Here is a 27,229-nt window from a genome sequence, read left to right as displayed (position 1 = left end):
TCTCTTTTGATAGTCTTCTCAGTTCTGACCCCTGCCTGACTCTGGACTTACCTTCCTGCCTGCCTGATCATCCTGCCTGCCCTGACCTTGAATCTGCCTGCCCTTCGGTACCTATTGGACTCTGAACTGGTTTTGACCTTTTGCCTGCACATGACCATTCTCTTGCCTTACCCTTTATGGATTAATAAACATTGTACGACTCCAACCATCTGCCTCCTGTGTCTGCATCTGGGTCTCGTCTTGTGCCTTGATAAGGACAAAAAGAGTGAAAGGGAATGAAAGTGCTCTGATTTTCCTGATCATGTGACCAGACCCAGGAAAACTCCCAAAGTGTTCCTTGGTCAGGTAAAATGCTCAAAATAAACTCAAGGCAATAGAATTAGGATCTCTCTGCTCAGGGCCCTATGGTTAGAACTAGGCTTGGCATCGTTACAGGGCGTTGTGATAGAATCCTAAGGGCTAGTTAGATCCTAAGGGTGGCAGGTAGTCTAGCTGTTAGAGCGCTGGGCAAGTAACTGAAAGGTCGCTGCTTCTAGAACCCGAGTCAACAAGGTGAAAGATATGTCCTTGAGCAAGGCACTCCAGGGGTGCTATACTACTATGGCTGTTCCTATAAAACAACACATTTCACTGTACCTATCTGGTGTATGTGACAATAAAAATAAAACAATTGTTGAGGGTCGGGAAGTCCTGAGCTGATGAGTCTGTAGTTAAGGTGGACTGGTGGCTAACTCACTGAGCTGGGCTCATTATCCATGAAAGGATTTCCTTTTTCCTCTCAGGACTCAGGATGGGAAGCTGTTTATCCACAAGTAAGAACTGCCCAGTTATTTCTGTCACTTAATGTTCTGGACTTATCTGGACAATTAACTTGCTATGTCATTGGAAATTAAGTGATTTGATTTGGTGTGGTTGGTCTAGAGGGTCTCATTAGTCAGGGACTAAACATCAGCCCTATTACCCAATATCCTCTTCCCAAGACTCCCAGAGCTGCTCTAGACATACTGTTGTAAATTCCTGGAGAGTTTATCAGCTGTCTCGCTCTCTTTTTCACATGCGTGTCAGCCGCTCATATCTCCAGGGCATCGGAAGCTGAGACATGGAGCAAACATGTGAAGGCACTTCCTGTTGGAAGAGTGGTCAGCGTCCTGCACACACTCAGTTACCCTGCAGGATAATGTAACTTCCTGTAGCCTGGGGGGCAGGTGGGGGTGGGAGACAGGGAAGGGAGAGTGAGTCCTCGGGGGTGGTGGAGTAGGGGTAAAGACATGAACAACATCTTAAGAATGAGTGGAATTAGATCCTGTGCATTCCTGAATGTGGGTTGTCGTAGCTGTGATAAGATAGAGATTGTGATAGTGTAAACAGTCAGAGTGACTCAAGAGCTCAAGAGTCCTCAATCAGAACTAACGAATTACATGACTGTTTACTGATTCCAATTATTCATTAGGTAAATAGTTATACTATGAAAATGTTCCGCTGGCAGTCAGACGTGTCAGTACTTCAGCTTTATTCTGAGAAATTTAGCAACGTGCTCTGTGTATACTAGTGATTGGACAATAAAGGCTTCCTGGCCCTTTTTACAGCTGTAGTCAAGTTCTGGGTATAAAGAGGACTTTTAACACGTGACCAGTGTCTGGTCACAACGACCACAAAGACTGTAGAGCTTCTGTGTAATAACTACTAGAGAGGGCAGGCGTTCTATGTTCTCATTGTGAAATAAAACCATTACGAAGTGTGGTACGGTTACAGATTAGAATGGAGTGAGGAGGTTTACACAGATGACGCCGATTGGAATTGCGACACAAACATGAAGAAGAATGTGGTCAGGTACATACATGTTCACTCCCAAAATTGGCACTCCAGAAGTGTTAGCGAGAATGTAAGTCATGGATATTAGTGTGTGTGTGTGTGTGTGTGTGTGTGTGTGTGTGTGTGTGTGTGTGTGTGTGTGTGTGTGTGTGTGTGTGTGTGTGTGTGTGTGTGTGTGTGTGTGTGTGTGTGTGTGTGTGTGTGTGTGTGTGTGTGTGTGTGTGTGTGTGTGTGTGTGTGTGTGTGTGTGTGTGTGTGAATGTGAATTTGTGTGTCAACAGTGCCTTAGCAGAGTTGCCAACCTGATGTTCCAGTTGTCAGGAATACAGCTATTTTCAACCTAGCTTCCTTTTCCACTGAAACTCGGCTGTTGGAACTCTGCTCAGGCGTTTCTCTTACGCCTGCTATGTTAGGTTAACAGTACCTAAACCATAGCTGTCATAGCTCAGATTCCTTTCGCTGTTGATGTTTACAAACAGCAGACATAAGAGTTCCTCTCCATCCGTCTACTTGACAAGCCTGAAGGAATGTTGGTGTTTAGATGTGGAACTCTGAGGGTCAACGCCGGTTTACGCTGGTCAACACTGTGTCAACCCAATTCCATCCTCGGCTAAAATACAAACCTAGTTCTCCTTTGTCATTGTTTCGTGTGTTATCAGTTGACTAATGGTCTTGAATGGTCCTGAATGTTATCATGCAGCCTAATACCCAGGAGACGGAATGTCTCTGAGGAAGCTCACGTTTGGACAGGATGGCTCAGATTGGACCGAAACTGTCTCTCCCACCCTCTCTTTCCCCCTCTCCCTCTGGCTGTCTGCCCACTCACTCTCCCCAATCTCTCCTATCATACTCTTATTTTCTCTTTTTTTAAGAAAGGTAATAATATTTTAATTTGACCTCCCATGACACAGATAATGTATACATATAGGTGCAAGCAACCCCTGTATCAACATAAGCAAAGGCATACTACATCTTCAAATATTCAGAGCCTACTTCTCAGACCAGAGAAAGAGCTACAAACGTGTGTCCAACCCACACACACACACACACATTTAAACACACGTGTTCTCCCTCATGTGTTGCAAACTCACACGTCTATAGCATGTGAGTATAGCATGTGTGGTTGGCATAACAATCTTCCAATGGTTCCCAATGTTGGAAAGGAAACATATTGAGATTATGTAACAGCTTCTGTTCATCACACTTTATTTTCAAGTTTTGGCAGCCCCATCCTCCGCAAACCTCTTCGAAGTTGAAGTTTCATCTTGGTTTCGCCTGTAGCATTAGTTCTGTGGCACTCACAGACAATATCTTTGCAGATTTGGAAACGTCAGAGTGTTTTCTTTCCAAAGCTGTCAATTATATGCATAGTCGAGCATCTTTCCGTGACAAAATATCTTGTTTAAAATGGGAACGTTTTTTTATCCATAAATTAAAAGAGCACCCCCTATATCCAAGAAGTTAATACATACATTCGGGAGGAACTATTGCATATAAGAGCAACATCAACTCACCATCATTACGACCAGGAATATGACTTTCCTGAAGCAGGTCCTCTATTTTGCCCACCACCCAGGACAATGGATCGGATCCCAGCCGGCGAACAAAAACAACGATGCCGTAAAAGGGGTAGACGAAAAGGTCTTCTGGTCAGGCTCTGTAGACGGGCACATCGTGCACCGCTCCTGAGCATACTACTACCAATGTCCAGTCTCTTGACAACAAGGTAGATGAAATCCGAGCAAGGGTAGCATTCCAGAGAGACATAAGAGACTGTAATGTTCATTGCTTCACGGAAACATGGCTCAATCGAGACGCTATCGGAGTCGGTACATCCATCTGGTTTCATCACGCATCGCGCCGATAGAAACAAGCATATTTTTGGTAAGAAGAAGGGCGGGGGGGTATGCCTTATGATTAACGAGACGTGGTGTGATCATAACAACATACAGGAACTCAATTCCTTCTGTTCACCTGACTTAGAATTCCTCACAATCAAATGTCGACCGCATTATCTACCAAGAGAATTTCCTTCGGTTATAATCACAGCCGCATATATTCCCCCCCCAAGCAGACACATCGATGGCCCTGAATAAACTTTATTTGACTCTATGTAAACTAGAAACCACATATCCTGAGGCTGCATTCATTGTAGCTCAGGATTTTAACAAGGCTAATCTGAAAACAAGACTCCCTAAATTCTATCAGCATATCGATTGTGCTACCAGGGCTGGTAAAAACCCTGGATCACTGTTATTCTAACTTCCACGATGCATATAAGGCCCTCCCCTGCCATCCTTTTGGAAAAGCTGACCACGACTCCATTTTGTTGATAGACAGAGACTAAAACAGAAAACTACCACGCTCAGGTCTGTTCAACGCTGGTCCGACCAATCTGATTCCATGCTTCAAGATTGCTTCGATCACGTGGATTGGGATATGTTTCCGCATTGCGTCAAACAACAACATTCACGAATACGGTGTTTCGGTGAGCGAGTTCATTAGCAAGTGCATCGGCGATGTCATACCCACAGCAACTATTAAAACATTCCCAAACCAGAAACCGTGGATTGATGGCAGCATTCGCACAAAACTGAAAGCGCGAACCACTGCTTTTAATCAGGGCAAGGTGACCGGAAACATGACCGAATACAAAGAGTGTAGCTATTCCCTCCGCAAGGCAATCAAACAAGCTAAGCGTCAGTATAGAGACAAAGCAGAGTCGCAATTCAACGGCTCAAACACAAGAGGTATGTGGCAGGGTCTACAGTCAATCACGGATTACAAAAAGAAAACTAGCCCCGTCGCTGACCAGGATGTCTTGCTCCCAGACAGACTAAACAACTTCTTTGCTCGCTTTGAGGACAATACAGTGCCACTGACACGGCCCGCTACCAAAACGTGCGGACTCTCCTTCACTGCAGGCGACGTGAGTAAAACATTTAAATGTGTTACACCTCGCAAGGCTGCAGGCCCAGATGGCATCCCCAGCCGCGCCCTCAGAGCATGCGCAGACCAGCTGGCTGGTGTATTTACGGACATATTCAATCAATCCTTATCCCAGACTGCTGTTCCCACATGCTTCAAGAAGGCCACCATTGTTCCTATTCCCAAGAAAGCTAAGGGAACTGAGCTAAACGACTACCACCCTGTAGCACTCACTTCCGTCATCATGAAGTGCTTTGAGAGTCAAGGACCATATCACCTCCACCCTACCTGACACCCTAGACCCACTCCAATTTGCTTACCACCCCAATAGGTCCACAGACGACGCAATCGCAACCACACTGCACACTGCCCTAACCCATCTGGACAAGAGGAATACCTATGTGAGAATGCTGTTCACCGACTACAGCTCAGCATTTAATACCATAGTACCCACCAAACTCATCATCAAGCTTGAGACCCTGGGTCTCGACCCCGCCCTGTGCAACTGGGCACTGGACTTCCTGACGGTTCACCCCCAGGTGGTGAGGGTAGGTAACAACATCTCCACCCCGCTGATCCTCAACACTGGGGCTCCACAAGGGTGCGTTCTGAGCCCTCTCCTGTACTCCCTGTTCACCGACGACTGCGTGGCCATGCAAGTTTGCAGATGACACTACAGATGTAGGCTTGATTACCAACAACGACGAGACGGCCTACAAGGAGGATGTGAGGGCCCTCAGAGTGTGGTGTCAGGAAAATAACCTCACACTCAACATCAACAAAACAAAAGAGATGATTGTGGACTTCAGGAAACAGCAGAGGAAACACCCCCCTATCCACATTGACAGGACAGTAGGTTGAAGAAAGGTTGAAGAAAGGAGGTTGAAGAAATTCGGCTTGTCACCAAAAGTACTCACAAACTTTTACAGATGCACAATCGAGAGCATTCTGTCGGGCTGCATCACCGCCTGGTACGGCAACTGCTCCACCCACAACCATAAGGCTCTCCAGAGGGTGGTAAGGTCTGCACAACACATCACCGGGGGCAAACTACCTGTCCTCCAGGACACCTACACCACCTGATGTCACAGGAAGGCCAAAAAGATCATCAAGGACAACAACCACCTGAGCCACTGCCTGTTCACCCCGCTATCATCCAGAAGGCGAGGTCAGTACAGGTGCATCAAAGCAAGGCCATCAGATTGTTAAACAGCCACCACTAACATTGAGTGGCTGCTGCCACCAAACTGACTCAAGTCCAGCCACTTTAATAATGTACAAATTGATGAAAAATGTAACACTAGCCACTTTAAACAATGCCACTTCAAATAATGTTTACATACCCTACATTACTCATTGCATATGTATATACTGTACTCCATACCATCTACTGCATCTTGCCATCTTTATGTAATACATGTATCACTAGCCACTTTAAACAATGTCACTTTTATATGTTTACATACCCTACATTACTCATCTCATATGTATATACTGTACTCGATACCATCTACTGCATCTTGCCTATGCCGTTCTGTACCATCACTCATTCATATATTGGTATGTACATATTTTTATTAATTCCTTTACACTTGTGTGAATAAGGTAGTTGTTATGAAATTGTTAGGTTAGATTACTCGTTGGTTATTACTGCATTGTCGGAACTAGAAGCACAAGCATTTCACTACACTCGCATTAACATTGCTAACCATGTGTATGTGACAAATTAAATTTGATTTGATTTGTCTACTAAATTATCAAAATGTAAAATGTTACCACACAATATTTGTCTTCAGCATTCACTGTTGATCATTCAAATCAGTGTAGACTATATAGGACCCGCTTCGGATGACATCACAGTTTGACTACACAACCGCCAGTCTTAACCTGCAATAGCCACCATATTTATGAACCTAATAACTGCATGTTCTCCTAAATGTAGTGTCTGTTTACGAGGCTGAGGTCCGTGTGTAGCGTGGTGCTACGGAGGCCCAGCTCCTGTTCACGAGACTGAGGTCCGTGTGTAGCGTGGTGCTACTGAGGCCCAGCTCCTGTTTACGAGGCTGAGGTCCGTGTGTAGCGTGGTGCTACTGAGACCCAGCTCCTGTTTACGAGACTGAGGTCCGTGTGTAGCGTGGTGCTACTGAGGCCCTGCTCCTGTTTACGAGGCTGAGGTCTGTGTGTAGCATGGTGCTACTGAGGCCCAGCTCCTGGGGCTCTGAGTGTAGTCTCTCTAGCGTGACTGCAAAGAGGGATAGTGTGGTGTTGGGTATCAGCCCTCTCACCCCTGGCAGAGGGCCTAAGTGGGGCTGGGGTTTTGACAGGACTTATTAAAAGGATCATGTTCCCGTCTGAAGACCCAGGGGGCTTTGCTGCTTCCTGTGGCCAGCTAGTGGCCAGGCCATAAAGACAAGGCCAAACAGATGGGTCCTCTGGAGCCCCACATGTGAAGCCCTTCCGCTGGTCATAGCTTACCTTGCATCCACCCAGGCCCAGCCACTTCCACTGCTCCTATCACACGCACACACAAAACACACACACACACTCTCCTCCTCTGTCTGTTTTCTCTGAACCTTCTTTCAAATCAAATCAAATTCTATTTGTCACATGCATAGACTTCACAGTGAAATGCTTACTTACAAGCCCTTAACCAACAATGCAGTTTTAAGAAGATACCTGAAAAAAGTAATAGAGAAGTATAACAAATGATTAAAGATCAGCAGCAAATAACAATAGCGGGGCTATATATAGGTGGTACAGGCATAGAGTCAATGTCAATGTGCGGGGGCACCAGTGTCGAGGTAATTGAGGTAATCAAATCAAATCAAATTGTATTTGTCAGATGTTAATGCAAGTGTAGCAAAATGCTTGTGCCTTTGGTTCTGACAGTGCAGTAATATCTAACAAGTAATCTAACAATGCAAATAGTCTGGGTAGCCATTTGACTAGCTGTTCGGGAGTTTTGTGGGTTTTTAGGAGCATCTTTAATCTAGACTTGGCACTCCGGTACAGCTTGCCGTGCGGGAGCAGAGAGAACAGTCAATGACTAGGGTGGCTGGATTCTTTAACAATTTTTAGGGCCTTTCTCTGACACCGCCTGGTATGGAGGTCTTGGATGGCAGGAAGCTTGGCCCCGGTGATATACTGGGCCGTTTCCACTAGCCTCTGTAGAGCCTTGCGGTCGGAGGTCGGGCAGTTGCCATACCAGGCAGTGATGCAACCCGTCAGGATGCTCTCGATGGTGCTGCTGTAAAGCTTTTTGAGGATCTGAGGATCCATGACAAATCTTTGCAGTCTCCTGAGGGGGAATAGGTTTTGTCGTGCCCTATTCACGACTGTCTTGGTTTGCTTGGACCATGTTAGTTTGTTGGTGACGTGGACGCCATGGAACTTGAAGCTCTCAACCTGCTCCACTACAGCCCCGTCAATGAGAATGGGGGCATGTTCGGCCTTCCTTTTCCTGTAGTCCACAATCATCTCCTTTCTCTTGATCACGTTGAGGGAGAGGTTGTTGTCCTGGTACCACACGGCCAGGTTTCTGACCTCCTCCCTATAGGATGTCTCCTCATTGTCGGTGATCAGGCCTACCACTGTTGTGTCATCAGCAAACTTAATGATGGTGTTGGAGTTGTGCCTGGCCGTACAGTCATGAGTGAACAGGGAGTACAGGAGGGGACTGAGCATGCATCCCTGAGGGGCCCCCGTGTTGAGGAACAGCATGGCGGATGTGTTGTTACCTACCCTTGCCACCTGGGGGTGGCCCATCAGGAAGTCCAGGATCCCGTTGCAGAGGTGTTTAGTCCCAGTGTCCTTAGCTTAGTGATGAGATTTGATGAAACTATGGTGTTGAATGCTGAACTGTAGTCAATGAATAGCATTCTCACATAGGTGTTCCTTTTGTCCAGGTGTGAAAGGGCAGTGTGGAGTGCAATAGAGATTGTATCATCTGTGGATCTGTTGGGGAGGTATGCAAATTGGAGTGGGTCTAGGGTTTCTGGGATAATAGTGTTGATGTGAGCCATGACCAGCATTTCAAAGTATTTCATGGCTACAGACGTGAGTGCTACGGGTCGGTAGTCATTTAGGCAGGTTACCTTAGTGTTCTTAGGCACAGGGACTATGGTGCTCTGCTTGAAACATGCTGGTATTTCAGATTCAGACAGAGGTTGAAAATGTCAGTGAAGACACTTGCCAGTTGGTCAGCGCATGCTCGGAGTCCACGTCCTGGTAATCTGTCTGACCCTGCGGCCTTGTGAATGTTGACCTGTTTAAAGGTCATACTCACATCGGCTGCGGAGAGCGTGATCACACAGTCGTCCGGAACAGCTGATGCTCTCCTGCATGTTTCAGTGTTACTTGCCTCGAAGTGAGCATAGAAGTTATTTAGCTTTTTTGGTAGGCTCGACTATGCTTCCCTTCGTCTTTAATAGTTTGCAGGCTCTGCCACATCCGACGAGCGTCAGAGCTGGTGTAGTACAACTCGATCTTGGTCCTGTATTGATGCTTTGCCTGTTTGATTGTTCGTCTGAGGGCATAGCGGTATTTCTTATAAGCTTCCGGGTTTGAGTCCTTGAAAGAGGCAGCTCTAGCCTTTAGCTCAGTGTGGATGCTGCCTGTAGTCCATGGCTTCTGGTTGGGATATGTAAGTACAGTCACAGTGGGGACGATGTCCTCGATGCACTTATTGATAAAGCCAGTGACTGATGTGGTGTACTCCTCAATGCCATCGGAAGAGTCCTGGAACATATTCCAGTCTGTGACAGCAAAACAGTCCTGTAGTTTAGCATCTGCTTCATCTGAACACTTTTTTATAAACTGAGTCACTGGTACTTCCTGCTTTAATTTTTGCTTTCACATTTCTCTCTCTGTTAACCAAGATTCGCTCTCTGTCCTCTCCCTCCAGTCTGATTTAATGCCTTCTTTACTGTATGTCCTTTAAGTCTCACCTCTTTTTTCCAGAGCTCATAGGTTCATTCCCCTCTCCATTTTCCCAGAACATACTGTACACCCCTTCAGATTTTCACTCTTTCTCTACAAGCTAATGTTCCCTTCTTCAATGTGTGTCTCTGTGGTCTCATGGGCAGTTCTAGTACCAGAGGTGTCAAATATCTCCCACAGAACATCTGGAGAATGTTAATGTAATAATAGAGATCAGATTCCTCCAACAGCCAATGACAGAGGTTAAGGTGTTCAGGGGGGGCCGTTGGCAGGGGGATTAGTAGAGAGAGGGGTGGGGTGGGGGGTTAATGATTCACACTAGGCATCTAAAAGGACATGCTGTTAATAGATTAGGGCTTCCGTCTGCAGTTTATTTGGTAGCATACTACCCAGCATTGCAAGGGAGAGAGCTTAAGATCCACTAGTGAGAATGAGTTAGTCAGGAGGCCAAACCTCCCAAAGTTATTACCGCTGAACGTATTGTAGGAGAGGGTTAGTCTGTCTGGGCTGGGGCATATGTGTGTGAGACTAGTGAAGCTGATGCTCCAATGTGAGAGTGAGCCACTCTTAATGTTGACCTCTGACTTCTCTGTGCAGGGCTGTTGTGACCAAGCTTCTTTCCACTGTGCGTGCGTGTGTGTGTGTGCGGGGTGTGTGTGTGTGTGTTTGTGGGGGGGGTGTTCCTCTGAATCTCTGTGGAGTGAGTGACTGGGAAAATAATGATAATGTGAGGGCAATGAGGTCACAGGGCCCAGCTTCCCCACTCATCCACTGACCCAGATAGCAGTAATGGCCAGAGCAGACCCCCATCCCCCACTGAGCTGACAGAGTGGCCCAGAGGCCTGTGTGGGGCCTGAGCCCCAGCTGCACACACACACACACATGCTTACACACATGCTCACACACACACACACATACACATACACACACACACACACAGAACCCTTGCATAGTGCACACATTCATTCATGCCTACTGTGGTTTTCATTGTGAAACTGTCACACTCTGCTATTCTACTGACCACCAGTTACTATAACACAGGATGACGTTTGCACATGTTCTCACGTATGTTTGCTTCCTTTGTGTCTATGCGTCTACAGTCAGTATGTCTGTTTGGTGTATTGTCAGTGCTCACGTATGTTTGCTTCCTTTGTGTCTATGCGTCTACAGTCAGTATGTCTGTTTGGTGTATTGTCAGTGCTCACGTATGTTTGCTTCCTTTGTGTCTATGCATCTACAGTCAGTATGTCTGTTTGGTGTATTGTCAGTGCTCACGTATGTTTGCTTCCTTTGTGTCTTTACAGTCACTATGTCTATTGTCAGTGCTCTATGTTTGCTTCCTTTGTGTCAGTCACTATGTCTGTTTGGTGTATTGTCAGTGCTCACGTATGTTTGCTTCCTTTGTGTCTATGCGTCTACAGTCACTATGTCTGTTTGGTGTATTGTCAGTGCTCACGTATGTTTGCTTCCTTTGTGTCTATGCATCTACAGTCACTATGTCTGTTTGGTGTATTATCAGTGCTCATATAGTGTATATGTATTTGGTGTATGGTCTGTACTCATATACTGTATATATGTTTGGTGTATTGTCTGTACTCATATACTGTATATGTATTTGGTGTATGGTCTGTACTCATATACTGTATATATGTTTGGTGTATGGTCTGTACTCATATACTGTATATGTATTTGGTGTATGGTCTGTACTCATATACTGTATATATGTTTGGTGTATGGTCTGTACTCATATACTGTATATGTATTTGGTGTATTGTCTGTACTCATATACTGTATATGTATTTGGTGTATTGTCTGTACTCATATACTGTATATGTATTTGGTGTATTGTCTGTACTCATATACTGTATATGTATTTGGTGTATTGTCTGTACTCATATACTGTATATGTATTTGGTGTATTGTCTGTACTCATATACTGTATATGTGTTTGGTGTATTGTCTGTACTCATATACTGTATATGTATTTGGTGTATTGTCTGTACTCATATACTGTATATGTATTTGGTGTATTGTCTGTACTCATATACTGTATATGTATTTGGTGTATTGTCTGTACTCATATACTGTATATGTATTTGGTGTATTGTCTGTACTCATATACTGTATATGTATTTATGTTGTTTGTTTATAATCAGACTATCTCACTTCTCTTGGCTCTGACTTTTAATGGTCTTTTGTGTTAGCTCCTAGGCTCCTTCCTTAGCTTAAAAACAACTTAAAAGGAAGGAAGAGAGACGAAAGAAGAATCAAGCCGAGGGAAGGATATGAAGAACAGGAAGAAGTACAGAGGGATATATTGTAGAAGGTATTTATAGGTGGTTCTCAGCAGGGTGTCGTGAATGAAGTATAGAAACGGCAGTATACAGATATGCACACCGTAGGTCTAACTTCCATGTTCATGTTGAATCATCATGGGAAGGTGAAGAACATTACTCTAAAATGGTGTACTTTAATCCTAGTCCACGGGGACCCTCGACCCCAAGGTATGTTAACACTGGGTTTAGACAATCCAGGACCAGGATTGAAAATGACTAAAATGACTATTCTAAAATGTCAAGATGTAAATGGATATATCTCCCTAACAACTGACTCCATGTCAGACGTTTGCTGGGGAGACCAGGTTGGGAAGATTAGATCTTGGAAGGAGGGGTTGAAAGAGTAGAGGTGGGGTTGAGGGAGTGGTAAATGGAGGTCCTAACCCCACAGGCTCACAGTGAAGAGAACAGCGGGTGGGGGGGTTAGGCTATAACCTTTCTGCCCCTGAATTCTCACACAGCTGCCACCTCCATCCCTACCAATTACTGTCAAAATGGCTCTGCGCCAGCCACACACACTCCTACACACACACACACACACACACATACACACACACACACACACACACTGTCAGAGCTGCCGTACACCAACGGGGGCTGAAAGATGTTGGTTCAGGCCTTGACAGGTCATAAAAATAAAAACAAATCCACAAAAATAACCACACATCTTATTACAAACGTACCCATTTAGATCAACTCTCTGACTCCTTATTTGAGAGGGAGGTCTTGTGTGGTCTGAGGATTTACTGAGAAACACTTGCCCAGCAGCAGTTTGAGATGGGTACACTGTGGTATTCATTCTCTGATTGGCACTTAAACTGCTTCCCTAGAACATTACATCAGTTTATGTTAAAAGAGGCAAGGCACCTGTATTCTCTACTTCACAGGCCAGGAATAGAAGTCCTAGAGAAATCTATTGAAGGTCAAGTTGAGAATAGTTTAATGATGAGCACTTAGAGAAATGAATGAAGACAATCACAACATATCAACATACTGTAGGTTTAGAAAGAGGTAGATTGAGAGGATAGGTCCAGGTCTATTGTAATGGCCCAAAAACTTAGCCTAAGGGAAATAATCAGCATAGAAATGTGTGGCCGCGCCTGGGAATTAGATAGCAGGCCACGGTAAAACCACGGTGCATTATAAAATAAACAGCTCAGGCCGACCTAACACAGTAATGTTATTGAGTTACCCCATAACTGGCTCAGCCAAATCTGCCTGCACTTTGCTTAATGTCCAACAGCTGGTGCCAGCTTGGGCCATGGCCGCCATGGTGGATATGACGATGCAATGTAGCCTTGCCCACTATGACCTCCCATGACTCCTCAGCTGCTCTACAAGGCCCATGTGTATTGCCAGTTTGTGGTGTGTGTGGTGAGTAGTTTGTAGTTGTGGAGAAGTTGAGTTGTTGTGATGCAGTTATCCTTTTCAGTTGACACTGTTTCTGGCATTTATTTTTATTTATTTATTTTACCTTTATTTAACCAGGTAGGCAAGTTGAGAACAAGTTCTCATTTACAATTGCGACCTGGCCAAGATAAAGCAAAGCAGTTCGACAGATACAACGACACAGAGTTACACATGGAGTAAAACAAACATACAGTCAATAATACAGTATAAACAAGTCTATATACAATGTGAGCAAATGAGGTGAGAAGGGAGGTAAAGGCAAAAAAGGCCATGGTGGCAAAGTAAATACAATATAGCAAGTAAAACACTGGAATGGTAGTTTTGCAATGGAAGAATGTGCAAAGTAGAAATAAAAATAATGGGGTGCAAAGGAGCAAAATAAATAAATAAATTAAAATTAAATACAGTTGGGAAAGAGGTAGTTGTTTGGGCTAAATTATAGGTGGGCTATGTACAGGTGCAGTAATCTGTGAGCTGCTCTGACAGTTGGTGCTTAAAGCTAGTGAGGGAGATAAGTGTTTCCAGTTTCAGAGATTTTTGTAGTTCGTTCCAGTCATTGGCAGCAGAGAACTGGAAGGAGAGGCGGCCAAAGAAAGAATTGGTTTTGGGGGTGACTAGAGAGATATACCTGCTGGAGCGTGTGCTACAGGTGGGGGTTTGAGCTGAGATAAGGGGGACTTTACCTAGCAGGGTCTTGTAGATGACATGGAGCCAGTGGGTTGGCGACGAGTATGAAGCGAGGGCCAGCCAACGAGAGCGTACAGGTAGCAATGGTGGGTAGTATATGGGGCTTTGGTGATAAAACGGATTGCACTGTGATAGACTGCATCCAATTTGTTGAGTAGGGTATTGGAGGCTATTTTGTAAATGACATCGCCAAAGTCGAGGACTGGTAGGATGGTCAGTTTTACAAGGGTATGTTTGGCAGCATGAGTGAAGGATGCTTTGTTGCGAAATAGGAAACCAATTCTAGATTTAACTTTGGATTGGAGATGTTTGATATGGGTCTGGAAGGAGAGTTTACAGTCTAACCAAACACCTAAGTATTTGTAGTTGTCCACGTATTCTAAGTCAGAGCCGTCCAGAGTAGTGATGTTGGACAGGCTGGTAGGTGCAGGTAGCGATCGGTTGAAGAGCATGCATTTAGTTTTACTTGTATTTAAGAGCAATTGGAGGCCACGGAAGGAGAGTTGTATGGCATTGAAGCTTGCCTGGAGGGTTGTTAACACAGTGTCCAAAGAAGGGCCGGAAGTATACAGAATGGTGTCGTCTGCGTAGAGGTGGATCAGGGACTCACCAGCAGCAAGAGCGACCTCATTGATGTATACAGAGAAGAGAGTCGGTCCAAGAATTGAACCCTGTGGCACCCCCATAGAGACTGCCAGAGGTCCGGACAGCAGACCCTCCGATTTGACACACTGAACTCTATCAGAGAAGTAGTTGGTGAACCAGGCGAGGCAATTATTTGAGAAACCAAGGCTGTCGAGTCTGCCGATGAGGATGTGGTGATTGACAGAGTCGAAAGCCTTGGCCAGATCAATGAATACGGCTGCACAGTAATGTTTCTTATCGATGGCGGTTAAGATATCGTTTAGGACCTTGAGCGTGGCTGAGGTGCACCCATGACAAGCTCTGAAACCAGATTGCATAGCAGAGAAGGTATGGTGAGATTCGAAATGGTCGGTAATCTGTTTGTTGACTTGGCTTTCGAAGACCTTAGAAAGGCACGGTAGGATAGATATAGGTCTGTAGCAGTTTGGGTCAAGAGTGTCCCCCCTTTGAAGAGGGGGATGACCGCAGCTGCTTTCCAATCTTTGGGAATCTCAGACGACACGAAAGAGAGGTTGAACAGGCTAGTAATAGGGGTGGCAACAATTTCGGCAGATAATTTTAGAAAGAAAGGGTCCAGATTGTCTAGCCCGGCTGATTTGTAGGGGTCCAGATTTTGCAGCTCTTTCAGAACATCAGCTGAATGGACTTGGGAGAAGGAGAAATGGGGAAGGCTTGGGCGAGTTGCTGTTGGGGGTGCAGTGCTGTTGTCCGGGGTAGGAGTAGCCAGGTGGAAAGCATGGCCAGCCGTAGAAAAATGCTTATTGAAATTCTCAATTATGGTGGATTTATCATTGGTGACAGTGTTTCCTATCTTCAGTGCAGTGGGCAGCTGGGAAGAGGTGTTCTTATTCTCCATGGACTTTACAGTGTCCCAGAACTTTTTTGAGTTAGTGTTGCAGGAAGCAAATTTCTGCTTGAAAAAGCTAGCCTTGGCTTTTCTAACTGCCTGTGTATAATGGTTTCTAGCTTCCCTGAACAGCTGCATATCACGGGGGCTGTTCGATGCTAATGCAGAACGCCATAGGATGTTTTTGTGTTGGTTAAGGGCAGTCAGGTCTGGGGAGAACCAAGGGCTATATCTGTTCCTGGTTCTAAATTTCTTGAATGGGGCATGTTTATTTAAGATGGTTAGGAAGGCATTTTTAAAAATATACAAATCAAGCCACTCACAATATTTTTGCTTGAACTCTCTCTCTCTATCCCTTCTCTCTCATTTCTCGCTCTCATCTTGTATCTCTCTCTCTGTCACTGTGTCTCTTTCTTTCTCATTCAGTCTTGCCTTAGGGGAGGGCACGCCACTGGCCTTTCCCCGGCTGCTTCTCTCTCAGACTTTAATGCACAATGTTGGCAAGTCAGAGAGAGGTGGAGTTGAGGAAGGAGGGGTGGGGGTATTCTTGTTTTTCCACCTCCTCAGTCCAACATTCCATTGCTCAGGTGTTTTCATTGAGGGGGGTAGTGATCTAGGTGAGGGAGTGAGAGAGATAGAGGGGGGTAGTGATCTAGGTGAGGGAGTGAGAGAGATAGCGTGGGGTGGGGTTGCAAACACAGGGATAGAAGGAAGAGACGGTGGGATGTGATTTGACCAAACATTTTGTAGAATAAACAGGACACACTACAAACATGCTGAAATATAGACTGGCTTGTAGTGACCCAGTGCCTTACATGATCCTCTTTTATATGAAATGAAAACCTCTCTCAGGCAGTGAATACACCATCATGGCTGCTCTCCCTCCCTTTCCCTCCCTCCCTTTGTCTCTCTCTCCTGCAGGGATGTTGGAAAGGGAGGTTGTACAGCAGGTCCATGTTTTATTAATGGACATCTCTCTATTTTGAGACTCCATATGAAGCGCTTATGTTTTCGCATGAGCAGGCAAAAATCTACAGAGCACACAAACATTCCTCTCACAATTTTAACTTTCTCTCTCTCTCATACACATACTAAGCCATTGCACATATTGAATACTGTTGTAGAGGGTAGCCTCCTGTATATGTTCCTGAAAAAAAATCCAAGTTTATCTAACTCTAAATCTACCTTTTTTAAGAACATGCTGAAAAATGCAGGAGCTCATCTGATCATGACCTCTCTATCTCTCTCTCTTTCTCTCTCTCTCTTCTCTCTCTTGTGAGACTGAGACACTCTAGGAATATGAACTGTGCGCTTATATGACCTGCAGGCCTAAAGTGAACCAACATCCTCAGACATGTTATTCATGGAGAATATCTTGCCTTTATTCATGGACAAAACAGTGAAAATGATAGTCTGGGTCAGCAATCTAGCCTTGGTTTACATGCTGTACCTAGCTAACATACAACCAATGCAGAATATATGTTGCAGTGGAGTGGTCTAGAGTAAGTTGTATTCTGTATTCTCCATCTCAGCTGTAACATGACAGTAGTGCCTGTCAGATCTATCTCTGGATGATGTGATGATGCAAGCTGATGAAAAAGTTATGAAGATTCAGCAAGGGATGTGGTTTGCTCTACTCTGCCAAGGGTGCATGCTTGGGGCTGGGCAGGTACGTTTTATCTGGCTGGTGGGAGGGGAAAACATTTTGGCTCAATTTACATGGGTTGTTTTTGTTTGTTTATTCATTATTAAAAGTCTAAGCCGCTAGGGAGTGGTTTCAAAGCGTTTTTGTTTTAAGATGGTCATACTATGGACATTTAGCTATTTGATTTACAACTTTAGAGCCCCTTTAGGTATAAAAAATGTATATATTTTTTTTGAATTTGGCCTTTACTACTATAGCCCAGAGAAATGCATTGAATAAAATTCATAAATGGCAAAAATGACAATAAAAAAAATAGGTTTTGAAGTGTTTGTCCTATATATAGGATATATAAATAATAATAAAAAGCTCAGGAAATATATATATATTTTACACATATTTAACCCCTTTTTAGGGTATGCACAAAACTACCTATACTTCTTTAATTTAAAAAAAATGGTTACCTTCAGACAAGTCCCATGACACTTATGGGGGTTGTAGAGCAAAACGTAGAACACCATTGTGTTCGTGAGAATTTCCCCTTTCCATAGAGTTTGTAGGTCAAACCATTCGGACACTACAGACGTAAGAAGACCGATTTTCATTGGCAGAGCCAGGCCGCTCAAACAGAGGTCTCTAGCTTAAACTGACGGATTTTGATGGAGATTTTTTAAACTATGTTACTTAGATTGACGTACCGGTGTGTCAATAAATTCTAGTCGGTTAACAAAGGTATTTTTATGGATAGCTGGAATATCTAGTTAGATAGAATATGTTAATAAATGTTGAATTAAAAATAAAATATGGGAGATTGGGCTCAATACTTTTTCAGTAACACATCAGCAGTAAGGAGCGGTAGGTAGTTGTCTTACTCGCCACTGCCCTCCACCCATCTGTTTCCCCCATCTGATAGGTGCATATTCATATTGATTTCCACTGGCCACCCAAAGCATGGTTCCCATACAGCTGCTGCAGGTTGGACCGCTGTATTACCCATCCCTGACACTCAGCACATATTAACAATGAGACATTTCCCTTTGCTCTGCTTGGAATAGCAAGGCAATACATCACAGAAACAGTCACAACCTCACTGTCCCACACACCGGCCAATTACTGTGAGGCTGGCACCAACCACTTTAAGCCTTTATAAGGTTTCGCTATCTTCAGATTGACCATACCAGCAGAGAGAATGGCTATGCTCAAATGGGGAGTTTTTGCTGGTCAGGTCAGATGGCTCCGCTAACAGGGTTTGATCCTGAGTTTCCAGCAGTAAGAATCCCCTCCTTTCTCTGTCCTGTTTTTGTTTGTTGACAGCTCTGAGTGCTAAGGCACACAGCCCATAAACTCTCTTTACTCAATGTAAAGCCAACTTGTTGTGCCCCAAGATACCCTGGGAGTATGGTGTGACACTGCTCTGAGAGAATGTACACACACCATTGTGAGAGGTAAAGGGAAAGGGGATACCTAGTCAGCACTGTTACCTTGACAAATCTTTACCTTGATGTGACATTTTCATTCCTCGGCTCAACTTATATCCAGCTGATGCCCCGAGACAACCTTTCTTGTGTATGTGTGTATGTGAGTATGTGTGTGTGTATATGAGTGTGTGCATGAGCATGCATGAAAACAAACACAAACCGCTGTGACAGGTAGTTGTGTTATCTTGGAGCATGCCCCTCCCCTTCAGAGAGCAGTGTGTTTAATGGAGAGCCTCACAATGTGAGATAAGGCTCCTCTAGCTGCACCTCTGGGCTGATCATTAATTACTACAGATCAGCCTGGCCTTAAGGAGCCAGGGGTCGCCCAGCCCATTAGGAGGGAAAACTCACCTACTCCTCCTAACCAACTTTCCCTGACAGCCCCATCAATCTGTGTAAACAAATCTCCTGAGCATTCTAAACACAACATAAAACCAGACAGGCTAGTTAAATAAGACGCTACGCCCTTTCCTTCTCTTTATTACATACCTCTCCACCAGTGATACATTTATTATCCCGTTAGTTTGTCGGAGCATGTGTGCATGTGTGTGTGTTGCAGGTTGTGTTGAGCAGAGCTGAGTGACTACATATGATGCTGCTTCTCTTGGAGAATGAAATGTGGAATGAAGAAAAAAATAATCATCAGCTTGTGTTATTTCTCCTATACCTCCTTCTCTCTCAGGGAAGTGGAAGGTAGCTCCATGTAAGAGAAAGGTGGATCTGGTGACATCCGCATTTGTAAGTTTAGGGATACACTGGAATGTTTAGGAACAAGCTCCTGTTGGGTCAGTGGAGCAAAACGGAGCTCTCCCCAAAACCTGCCACATCAACATCAATCATACACAGAGATGACAGATCCCTTTCATCCAGAACACCTCCACATCACGGTGGACCTTATAGCGTCCATAGATCACCTAACTTTGCATTCCAGATTTTAGTAACCAAGATATTATACCACTCTTCATACACCACTTCATAACTCATGCATCAAGTCACAGAAATCAGGCCAAGAAATCCAATTGCTCCAGTCATATACATGCACCAAGCTGATCATCTCCACTTTGTGCATGTCACATGGCCATGTTTGTTACACATACACATCTATAGACCTAAATCCTCCCATCGCATCAATATGGGGAAGGAGATCACATTATATTATGGCCGTCTATATTTATCACATTCAATGTCATTGGATTCAATCAGATTATCTGCCCCACCACAGACCCTTGGTCCTCAGGCTGATCGGCTTACTGCTGTCTGGCCCAGCCCAGCCCAGCCCAGGGGTGCCGGGGTTACGCATGTCCTCAAGGACCACCAGATCACATGTTCCAGCTGTTACACAACCCCAAATCCCACCCCACCACCCCCAGAGAGTAGTTGACTCCTACACCCCCCGCCCCCATACCTAATACAAGGCCTCAGGTGACAGGTCCCCCCTTGATCCTGATCCCCCTCCATTGGTCACATGGGGAGTCCCCTAATTTCTCTCCCATTGATCTCCTGTCACAGTCGCACAATCACATCATATCTAACCCATAATGACCTTGTTAAGTCAGCCCTGGAGGAAGGAATACATTGGCAAAGAAAGTGACACTTTGTTCCTTTGGAACCATAAGAGGTACTGTATGTCTCTCCTCCTGTTATATTAGCTAGTGCCTTTCATATTGTACCTGTCAGCCAGAGATATACTCAACAGGCTGTGTTTTTATGTGTCTGTGTGTCAGGGCTGTTCCTCAAGCTCTGACAAGGAGTGAATGTATGGGCAGAAACAGTAAATCCTCTGGGGTCTGACTGCACCTATTCCCTGATGAGTCATACCTGTAAATATACCCCTGTCCCCCCATCACCACCTCCAGCCTGCCCCTTTACTACAACAATGGATAATCAATCACCTCAAATCAGTCCACCAGGAGGCGGACAGACAGAGCTAGCTAGCTATGGCTAGCCATGCCAGGCTAGTGGAGGTCAATGCTAGCCGACTATGTGTGAGCGTTGAACAAGCCCCAGCTCGCAGGCTGCCACTCGTGGTGTTATTAATCTAACGAGGAAAGGAGAGGAGAGGAGAGAAGAGTTGAGGGCACCCAGCAGCCCTCCAGGCTGGAGACTCCTCCTAACCTCATTTACACGAGTGACATCTGAGTTACCCAAGCAACCGCCTGTGAGTGGAGAGAAGACGCTCACAGGAGGGAGGTGGGATTGATACCTAACAAAAAATGAATATTCCATGCCTTTAGGTTGTCAGTATGTATCTGGGTGTTATGGAATTCATGGTTTGCACCTCCATCACTCGGTCTTGTCGTTGCTATTGTTATCAATGTTCTAATGACGCCGCAGCCATATTAGTAGAATGGAGGCTAATGACTTTGAACCAGGGCTAATGACTGTGTCGTCTAAATTACACTATACTTGGGAATATGATGACATTGCTAAAGTAAGCACATATTTAGTAGGAAACATTTTTGCCATCATCATCATGTCAAATTTACTTTAGACAGGTGGCAATGTTGTCATTGGCTAGCAAAGTTTGTCAAAAATAGCTAGCAATGCTAATGTTAGCTTGCTCAAATTGGGAGGTCTCCCCTCAATCTTAGCTAGCTAGATAACATTATACTGCATCTAAAGTTAATCTGGCAAAATCCAAAGGATGACAAAAGGTTTTCCTACTTATTATTTGCCTTCTTTAGAAATGCCATTGTGTTTTCAAGCCACAGTAATAAACGTTATACCAAGTCTTCTTCCGCCTCCAATGAGGATGCATTGAGTAGAATGCTTAGTTTGGCATCAGTCCTAAACCGAACATTCAAAACAACATTGTGACGCAATGTGCAATCCATGAATAGACACATTCATTATCAACAAATGCATGTCTCTCATATTAAGAGCTAAAGAACAAGACACTCCACAAACCTTTGATGCACATTTTGGCCATGTTTATATACAGTATAAAATATGGTTAGCTTCAAGTTACTATCACAAACCCATTGTCCTGTATTCCTTAGAAAATTACTGAAAATGTTTAATCGCTTTTAGAGTAACCCAATGCTGGGTCCTTTGCAGAGTAATTACATTCTAGGGCTGCTTTTTAAATGCAACCATGTTTTGACAAACTGGAGGAGGAAGAGAGAGAATTGGGGGCAAAAGATAGAGGGTTAAAAATAGGTCACTGTCAATTGAGCTCAACACACTGCCATGATGCTCCAAACCCAGCTGCAATGGCAGATAGGTAAAACATTTAAATTGGAACAAAACGACAACCAAATAATGAATGAGAGCAAAGCTGGTCGAGGTATAGTAGACCTCATCTTCTCTCTCGATCTCTATTTGTCTCTATCTCTCTGCGCTATTGCTCTCTCTCTCTCTTTCTCTCAATTAAATTCAAAGTGCTTTATTGGAATGGGAAACATATGTTAACATTGTCAAAGCAAGTGAAATAGATAATAAACAAAAGTTAAATTTAACAATAAAGAATTAACAGTAAACATTACACTTACAAAAGCTCCAAAATATTAAAGTCATTCTCTCTCTCTCTCTCTCTCTCTCTCTCTCTCTCTCTCTCTCTCTCTCACTCTCTCTCTCTCTCTCTCTCACTCTCTCTCTCTCTCTCTCACTCTCTCACTCTCTCACTGTCTGTATACTCTGTCTTCTCTCTCTCACTCTCGCAAACATATATATACATTATAAATACATACATATACATACATTCATATAAATATATATATATATATATATATATATATACACATTTAATTGTTTAAATATATTTTCCTTTGTTACCTTCCCTACCACCCTTCCCCTAATTGGAGTAAACCAGTGAACAACAACGCTTAGGCTTCTACTTCCAGCTTATACATAAACTCAGCAAAAAAAGAAATGTCCCTTTTTCAGGACCCTGTCTTTCAAAGATAATTCCTAAAAATCCAAATAACATCACAGATCTTCATTGTAAAGGGTTTTAACACTGTTTCCCATGTTTGTTCAATGAACCATAAACAATTAATGAACATGCACCTGTGGAATGGTCGTTAAGACACTAAAAGCTTACAGATGGTAGCCAATTAAGGTCACAGCTATGAAAACTTAGGACACTAAAGAGGCCTTTCTACTGACTCTGAGATATACCAAAAGAAAGATGCCCTGGGTCCCTGGTCATCTGTGTGAACCAAGGAGGCAAACTGCAAGGAGCAAACTGCAAGGAGGTCATCTGGTAAAAAGCCAATTTCACATTTGCTCAGTACATTATTTTCACTGAGGAAATGTACGGGTCTGCTGTTAATGATAATGCAGAGGATTTTCCCAAGGTTGCTGTCGACTCATATCCCACGGTAGTTATTGGGGTCAAATTTGTCCACACTTTTGGAGATTGGGGTGATCAGTCCTTGGTGCCAGAGCTAAGGATGATGTTAAAGAGTTTAAGTATAGCCAATTTGTGGTCTGTATATTTTATCATTTCATTTAGGATACCATCAACATCACAGTCCCGTCCGTCCGTCCGTCCCTGTAATCCTATTTGTGTAAGATGCTTTATTTTTTGGGACAGTGAAGACCACTGATGGCCCCAATAAGTGTGATCTGTTCTAGGGACGATTATTGCTCCTGGAAGTCAAGCGTGTTCATTGCATAGTGTTGGGGAGTAGTTTAACCTCTAAATGTAGGTCATAGTTTAACCTCTAAACGTAGGTCAAAAAATAATTCATAAGGAATAAGGTTTTGAAGTTTCTGTCCTATATCTAGGAGATATAAGAAAGCTCAGGAAATGTTTGTTTTTTTGGACACATATTTAACCCCTTATTTGTGTTGGAACAAAACTACCTCCATACTTCCATTTATTTGTATGGGTTACCTTCCGACGAGTCCAGTGACACTTGTGGGGATCATGAGTCTATTCTTTCAAAGGAGGGCTCATATTAATTTGTAGGCCAAACGGTTCGGATGATACCGACATCAGATGAGTCCTGTGAGAAGAAGGCCGCTGTAGCTCGGCCACCTTCCACCGCAGATGTGGAAGGCTGATAAGCAATGGATAAAGATGCAGCCCATAAAAAAACTGATATTAAACTGACGGATGTTGATAGGGATTTTTATATTATGTTACTTAGATTGACGCAAGGGTGAGTCAAAAGACTCTAAAGGATTTGTTTACTTCATTTTGCAGTAGTTTGGTAGTATTGAACTAAATTCGAATCTTAGCAGTGTTTTCAGCTGTTAATGACCTTTTTGCCAGGTACCTAACTCCTGGAACTACACACAATTTTTTTTTGCAAAAATAAAATATGGGTGAAGAAGGCAATAATTTAATTTTGGGGGCAGCAGACCTGCCTAATTCTCACTTGAAAGATGGTTTTTGTTTTATAGGCTAAATTACATCAAAGTGATCTGTTCTTGCAATTTTTTGTCTATGAAATTTCTGATTTGTGTATGATAATTAGTCACAAAGTGGTTTGAATGTAGTGAATTACTTACTTTTTTACTTTAGTTAAGTAAACCATTTTTGTCATAAGGTTAGCTTTAGTATAGCTTAATTTCTTGTAGTGTGAAGTAATTCGTAGATGGGTAAAATATATTTTCAGAGTAGTTACCCCAACACTAGCATTGTGTGTTGATCGAATGGATCCAATGAAACAATGAATGAGGGAGGGACAAGAGAGCTGGGCTGACAATAATATATCAGTGTCTTTTTCAGTGAGAAAAGGGGGTGTGTGCATACCCCACACGCATCATTGAAACACAATAGCAATGTATCGATTCCATACATTTGTCAGCCATCCTCTGTGTGGTTTGAAATGGTCAAACCACACAGGTGGTGAAGAAGGCATGGCGCACGGACTCCGTGGTCCGTGCTCCTGTCCCCCTCCTGCTCCTCCTGTCCCCCTCCTGCTCCTCCTGACCCCTCCTGCTCCGCCTGCCACCCTACTGCCCACCCTCCTGTCCCCATCCTGTCCCCATCCTGCTACTCCTGACCCCTCCTGCTCTGCCTGCCACCCTACTGCCCACCCTCCTGCCCTCCTGTCCCCATCCTGCCCCTCTCCTGCCCCCTCCTGTCCCCCCCTGCTCCTCCTGACCCCTCCCTCCTCCTGACCCCTCCTGTCCTCCTGTCCCCCTCCTGCTCCTCCTGCCACCCTACTGCCCACCCTCCTGCCCTCCTGTCCCCATCCTGCCCCTCTCTTCTGCCCCCCTCCTGTCCCCTGGACTTGTCATTCACTTTTCTTTTTTTAACCTGTACTGTTGGAGCTCAGAGGATAACAATTCCACTGTACCCTGCGATTATATCTGTGACCTTGTGCATGTGACTAATAAACTCATTTATCTATCCTCTATCTAAAAACTGTACCTGGGGCAGGCACGCGGCATCATGTTTATTCTACTCTACTGCTATTTACTGTTATTTACTTTATGTTCGTATTGTCGAGAAGGAACCTGAAAGTAAGCATGTTATTGGACAACGTATACCATATGTATCCCGTACATACGACTAATAAAACTTGAAACTTATAATTTTTACTGTTATTGTTGATGCCATTATCTCACTTTGCTTTAGCAATAGTGGCTTTTTCATTCATGCTAATGAAGTGTATCTAAATCTGAATCTGAGAGAGAGAGAAGAAAGAGAAGAGAGAAGAAAGAGAAGAGAGAGAGAGAGATAGTCAGAGAGAAGGAAAGAGGGGTAGAGAGGGGGGGGGGCCTGGATTACTCTCCGACAGCTGGGAAGAGCTTGGGCAGCGTTTAAGCTGCAGACGTTATAAGAACCAGACAGCCCCCCACCCCCCAACACAACACACACACACATACACATGCATATACAGACACATACATGTACCTAGACAGACAGAAAGCATACATACACACACACACACACACACACACACACACAAACAACCAGAATTTATAACAATTCTGTCTCAGTGGATCAAAAAATTCTCAATAGTCTTTTCTAGCCTTTCAAACTACACGGAAATCACATTGCGAGAACCCTCTCTCCTACGTATGGCTTTAATCCTGTTTTATTAGATATTACACTTTAAGTCAACAACAACAACACAACCTTTGAGCTGGAATTGAGATTATTATTTGAGAATTGAATTCTACTATTAAGATGCAATTTATTCTCCTTTTGAGACCATTTCTACACCAATACTTGTATGATGCATTGAAAAACAAGACATTGTTCTCATTTCCAAGATGGGGAGGTGATGGTGAGGGACTGAGAGAGATGCTTGATGTTTGAGTCATGCATACAGAGTGAAGGATTGCTGAGAGGAGGAGAATTCTAGATATCCCTCTCCGTCTCTCCCCTCCCCCAGGCCACACCAGACACCCAGCCAAGCAGGGCTGCCAGGTCACACTTAACAGTAACACCACCCGAAAACACTCACAGAGAGCGCCTCTACCCACCCCCTGTCCTACCATCCCCCATATCTCTATCCCTCCATCCCAATCCCCCAAATCTGCATCACAATGGAGTCTCAGTGGCAGGGCTAGAGCGGAGGAGCTCAGCCAACCAGAAAGCAGGGAATGAAGAGGGGACAACTGAAGGGGGCTCAGAGTGATGATCTCACAGAACACAGACACACAAAACTCTGGCATGCATGCTGCAGCAGAGGTCACAGCCAGCTACCCAGCCAAAAACACACTCCCAGCACTGAACACACCCCACTCATACTGTGTGTGTGTGAGGGGAGTTGTACTTATATCCTTGGGGGGACCTAAAATCCTGATAAAACAAGGAAAAGTCTCCCTCCTGGGGACATTTCCCACGTCCCCATAAGGACAAAGGCTATTTTAAGCTTAGGGGTTAGCTTTAGGGTTATGGTTACAATTAGGGTTAGGGTAAGTGGTTAGGTTTAGGGTATGGGTTAGGGTTACTATACTTGTGAGTACCAAAAGTGCTCAAAAGAATAGTAAACCAACTAAAATTCATAGAAGTGGGGACATTTTTCCAGTCCTCACTTGTAAAAAGGCTATTTTAGGCATAGGGGTTAGCTTTAACTTCTTATGGCTGAAATCACGCTACCGGGATCGATATGACAACAGCCAGTGAAAGTGCAGGGCGCCAAATTCAAACAACAGAAATCTCATAATTAAAATTCCTCAAACATACAAGTATTTTACACCGTTTTAAAGATAAACTTGGTGTTAATCCCACCACAGTGTTCGATTTCAAAAAGGCTTTACTGGGAAAGCACACCAAACGATTATGTTAGGTCACCGCCTAGTCACAGAAAAACACAGCCATTTTTCCAGCCAAAGAGAGGAGTTCTAAAAAAAATCAGAAATAGAGATAAAATGAATCACTAACCTTTGATGATCTTCATCAGATGACACTCATGGGACTTCATGTTACACAATACATGTATGTTTTGTTCGATAAAGTTCATATTTATATCAAAAAATCTCAGTTTACATTGGTGCGTTACGTTCAGTAATGTTTTGCTTCCAAAACATCCGGTGATTTTGCAGAGAGCCACATCAATTTACAGAAATACTCATAACAAGCATTGATAAAAGATAC

Source organism: Oncorhynchus tshawytscha, linkage group LG11 (genome assembly GCF_018296145.1).
Source record: "Oncorhynchus tshawytscha isolate Ot180627B linkage group LG11, Otsh_v2.0, whole genome shotgun sequence".
NCBI lineage: Eukaryota > Metazoa > Chordata > Actinopteri > Salmoniformes > Salmonidae > Oncorhynchus > Oncorhynchus tshawytscha.
The sequence above is the reverse complement of the archived record's forward strand: the minus strand, read 5'-3'. Positions refer to the sequence as shown.